We start from the raw sequence: 5,210 nt of genomic DNA, 5'->3' as shown, positions 1-5,210 counted from the left end.
AGCTATGTCGTCCGCATAACCCACTGTGTAGAGGTTGCCAGCGTTGAGTTCTGTGATGAGCTCGTTAACTACGAGGTTCCACAGTAGCGGCGATAAGACACCACCTTGCGGGCAGCCTCTGCTGACAATGCCCCGTGTCGTGGAATTAACAGTGAACTGTATAGCTCGTTGTTTTAGCATGTTGTTTATCCACCCTATCAGGGTTGATGATACTCCACATGTAACGAGTGCTCTGGTAATGCTCGTGAAGTTTGTTTTGTCAAAAGCGCCTTCGATGTCAATAAATGCACCAAGGGTTGACTGTTTTAACTTCAGGGAGTCGCCAATGCGAGACACAACGTTGTGGAGTGATGAATCCGTTGACTTGCCTGGGCTGTAGGCATGCTGATTTGGGTGCAGGAATTTGGATAGCGATACCTGGCTACGTATTTCCAGATCTCCAAGCCTCTCCATTGTTTTTAACAGGAAAGATGTGAGGCTTATGGGTCTGAAGGATTTTGCCTGGGTATAGTCCTCTCTGCCTGGTTTTGGGATGAATATTATTTTCACTTCCCTCCATTTCAAGGGTATGTAGCGGTGGGCTATACATGCTTGGAAGATTGAGACAAGATAGTCCACCAAGAGGTTTCCACTCCATCTTAGTAGGCCTGGGAAGATGCCATCCAGGCCAGCCGCTTTGAATGGTAGGAAGGAGTTGATTGCCCATGTTACTTTTTCATTTGTGATTATTTTGTGAGCTACATTCCAGTCTGAGTCGGTGGTGGCACTTTCTGAGTAGGGTTGCCATGCTTGGTCGTTGGCAATTATGCAGCCTGGAAAGTGTGTTTCCATCAGTAGTTCACATGTTTCTGCATCGGTTTTTGTAAATGATTTATCAGGTTTTTTAAGACAACCAATTGAGTGATAAGGCTCACTAGAGAGGCATGATTTCACTCTGGTTGCCTGGTTGTTGCTTTCAATGCTGGTGCAGAAGTGTCTCCAGCACTCTTGCTTCCTAGAGCGTAAAAGTTTTTTGAATCGTCTTCTCGCGATTGTGTACTTGTCCCAGTCGGCAGGTAAACGGGTATTTCCTGCTCTATTGAACAGCTTCCTGACCTTCTTTCGGTGTCTCTCCAGTTCGGGGCACCACCAGTTATGTCTACTCCCCCACCTAGGCATGGTAAGGGGACACGACCGTTCAAAGCTGGTCTGGAGTAGGGACGTTAGGTTATTTACATGTTTGTCTATGTCTTGTACATCAATGGTGGTTGGTATTGTTAGTTTGCTTACCTCTGAGCCGATTATATTGTAAAATTTTACTGAATCAGTTCTCCGAGGTATGCGTCGTGGTTGTGGTTTAGGTAGCTCCCCTTTGATTGTAAAGCGGATCCACCTGTGATCTGAGCATGATAGCTCTCTGGAGACATGCCAATCCTGTATGTGATCTGACAGACCAGAGGTCACCATTGTTAGATCGATTATGGTTTGCGAGCGTGCGTTGATAAAGGTTGGTTCAGAGCCGCTGTTTGCTAAGATAAGATTATTGCTAAGAATGAAGTTAAGCATATTCTCACCTCGAGCGTTGGTATTTGCATTACCCCATAGCGTGTGGTGCGCGTTGGAGTCTGCTGCGATTATAAGCTCCAGTTTCTCCCTCTCACAGTAGTCAGCCAGAAGGCCGAGTTCTGGAGTGGGCACGTCCTCGTCACCCGGTAGGTAGGCGGACGCCAGGACGATGTCTGGATGTGCGTCCCTAGGTAACCTAATGGTTGTAAGGTCCCTTGAACACAGTTCGTTAATTAGGTATGCTGGTACATGTTTAGGTATGATAATGCAGGTTCTTGGGTTACTTACTGAGGTATCCAGCAAAAGTTTACCACCGGTGTTACCCAGGCCGCATACCTTGCCATTCCTGATCCACGGCTCCTGGATCGCGGCAATGGTCTTCGGGTTGGTCTCCAGCAGTCTGCGTAGTGAAGCCGACGCTGTTTGGCTGTGCTGGAGGTTGGTCTGGATAAGGTCAGTCCGGTTAGGGGGAGGAGCGCAAACAGCTGTCGCTGAATTCACTCCCCCCTGTCTCCTGAAAAAACTCGTCATCCGAGGTTAGTTGCACCGGTGAGGGTGGTTGTTGAACTGTCTCCATGGGGACGTTTACCTCGGCAACCGCGGCTATCTCCGTCGTTGACGAGGGCGGCTTTGGCCCCGAGGATCCCGTCCCCGATGTACTGGCAGTAGTTACTGTGGCGGCAGCTACCACTGAGGGTTCATCTTTTCCAGAATTCGGATATAGATGTTCCCCATCAGATAGTAGATGCGACGTTCGTGTGCCTTGATCTTTGAGATCTCATATTCCGGAACACGAAGGAACAAAGATACGCCTGTCGGGTCCTGTGTTCTACGTTCGTGAGTCAGGGTCCAAGATCTGATGTTTAGGTGGCAGTTTTGCCTGGTGATCAGTTTCCGTAAAGTTTCCGTGCTACCAGTGAACTCTGGAACATGCAGTAAGCACGGCACCTTCTTCGGAATGTCTGACTGAGGCCGTACCACCAGTTTGGTGTCCGGTATCGGATTGTTGATGACATCGCATGCTCCGGTAAGCCATCCCAGCGTGTAGGTATCCTCGCACCAAGTTTTGAGGACACCATCTGAGAAGTGGGCTCTTCCCCGGAATCTGATGTCGTTGGGTTCAGTTGCTAGGGTAGCTTCAAGATCCGCCATGAGCTCATCTTGGATTTTACCCTCGATTTGTAGGCGGATGTTATCTGCCTGTTCTTGTGTCATGTCTATAAAGGGCTCAGTCATCACGGCAACACAAAGCTCGTTGGCTTTGTAGGATGCTGCCGCTTCCGCGTAACTGGCCGAGGTCCCTGACTCCAGCCGGAGTTTGTTAGGTTTAACCCTTTTACTCTCCCCAGTCGGTGTCACGGTTTCCTCTGGCCGATCGCGTTTCTGGCCCTTTGTTTGTTGTTTGGTTTGGTTTGGGTTTTTGGTTTGGTACCCCCCTCTAGGTCCTTTACCGCACCTAGAGCCAATAGGCTTGAGCGCGGCAGAGGACCCAGTCGGCTTCGGTGGCCTTTTCCCGCGTCCTGCAGTTGTGGTAACCGCGGGGGCAGTTCCAGGGTTCTCAGGTATCCTCTGAGAGCCGGTAATCAGCTGTTGCTGTTCCGTCGCTCTTTTGGCCTTCCTGAGCCGTCGCCTTTTTGAGGAGCTTAGGACCATCCTGGGAGTCGATTCCTGAATCGCTGATTTCAGGGCCGACATGTCCATGGTCGAGGTTTGTGCACTGGACGTGCTCATCGTCGCAGCCTCGGTCTTCCGCATCGATCTTGCTTCGGATGCCCCCCCCTATGGACGCAGACATTGCTGTATCATCCTTCGGAGTTGCTATCTTCTGCTCGACCGACGCAGTTAGCCTGGCCGCAACAGTGGACGCATCCTTGTGTGGTGGTGTATGAGATACCATTGGAGTGAGCACGGTTAAGGGTGCATCCCGGTTTGGCGCTTCCTCAGCCGCTGCCCTCTCCTTTGGTGCCTCGGACGCTGCCCTATTGGGTGCATCCGTTTGCGAGATAGGGGCATCAGAGTATCGTGTCACTGGTGACTTGCACCTCAACACGTCCTGCGACGCAACCCTGTTTATGTTAGTTTTAGGCGCATCTGTGGATGCAGCCTTTTGTTGGTTTGTGTGTTTTGTCTCTCTATCCATGTGGTGGTATGAAATAGATTCACCGTCGGAGCTCTCCACCCGCCACGGAGCCCTCAAGTCGGGGACGTCCCTTGCTCAGCAAGCGACGTCAGAGCTACTCCTTCGGTATAGAGTCAGCGTGTAGAGGGGCAGGCGCGTCCGCATGCCGCAAGAGAGTACGGAGCTGTTCGCATCCCGAGACGATGACGCAAACTCACCCCGAGTCCCGTGCCACGCCGACGCCCCCCCCACCCACACCCCGACTCTCGCTTGGTAGCCCTCTTACGGGATACCACAGCCGGTTGACCGTGGTCAGCTAATCCACGGCCTCCCGTGTGAGGGGAAATCCAGACCAAAGAGGTGTGTTGTGTGCAGCGCACAACTGTACCGGCGCACTACTCCACTCAACCTCCAGGACTCCTTCATCCCCCCGTACGGGTCCCCGCGCACGGCACAAACACGCGGGAGGTCATTTACTGTCCACCGTCCTTTTATTTTGGATGATGAACTCGCAAGGACATGACCTCTACATCCCTGCAAAAGTTCGCTTGGTGGTTTTAGTTACGTCTAATACATAGGGTATTAGACCAAAAACAGGGTTGGCAACCTCGGGAAGGTTAGTCCACCAAACTTGCCTTGGGGATCACAGCGACCTGCGCTACCCCCAAGACCACGCCTCCCTACCCATCAGAAGGATGTGGTAGGGTGGGTTTGCACCTATGCTACCATGCTAATGCAAGCATGTCGTGCTGGAAACCGTAGAAGCATAGATCCAAACCCAACCCCCTTACTTATATATATATATTTATTTATTTACACTGGTTGCATACATAAATATGATATAGTAGACTTAATTAAATAAAAAGGAGGGCAACTGGCGGACTTATCGCTTTCGAGCGATCTCTTCTTGGCAACTAATTAAATTATGTTGAAAAACCTTAATTTTAAAATGTTCACAGCGATCGGCATGGTGATTTACGAATTATAATTAAATAAGTAATTAATTAAAATTAAAAACAGTGTTGACCTACTCACTTCAGCGTTCGACTCTCATCCCTGATGTCGAAGGTGTGATCTCCGGCTGTGCACCAATGGACTCCCGCCCGTACGGTAAAGGAAAACATCGACATGTATGCCTAACATCGAGGACATGCAGACCGAAGATTTCTTTAAATAGAATTGTTTCTATTGTCTTAAAATTTTAACAACGATTTCTTTAAACTTTCGAATTTATTTTTTTGTATAAAAGGATAATTATAATTTTATAGCTCAAGTTATCGTGTGCTTTTCACAAATCGCGGTTAGCTAGAGACTGCCTCTTTGACGTTATGAGTATTCTGTTAAAATGAGTAATATTACCGCAATGTCTCCATGAAGTTGGAAAACTAAAAACTCGCTAGTCCTTCGACAGCTTCTAAAGCTTCACCGGACAGCACCATCACCGGTGCGTCATTAAAATCGTTACTGGTGTCATATTGACAGTCTACTACTAGAACTATAAGAGAATCAAGATTCCTTTAAATGTTGAAGTAAATAATTGGAAGGA

At 49.2% G+C, this 5,210-nt stretch overlaps 1 long non-coding RNA gene across 1 annotated transcript; it reads right to left on the bottom strand.

Annotated features, from left to right (window-relative positions):
* Positions 1-1,294: 1,294 nt before the first annotated feature.
* LOC123713510 lies at positions 1,295-2,242 on the bottom strand. Its single transcript, XR_006754201.1, has 3 exons — positions 2,135-2,242; positions 1,834-2,059; positions 1,295-1,759 (listed from the first exon to the last, which is right to left on the bottom strand). It is a non-coding gene; the product is annotated as an uncharacterized LOC123713510 (long non-coding RNA).
* Positions 2,243-5,210: the final 2,968 nt, after the last annotated feature.

This window comes from Pieris brassicae, chromosome 8 (assembly GCF_905147105.1).
Source record: "Pieris brassicae chromosome 8, ilPieBrab1.1, whole genome shotgun sequence".
NCBI classification, from domain to species: domain Eukaryota; kingdom Metazoa; phylum Arthropoda; class Insecta; order Lepidoptera; family Pieridae; genus Pieris; species Pieris brassicae.
The sequence above is the reverse complement of the archived record's forward strand: the minus strand, read 5'-3'. Positions and strand labels throughout refer to the sequence as shown.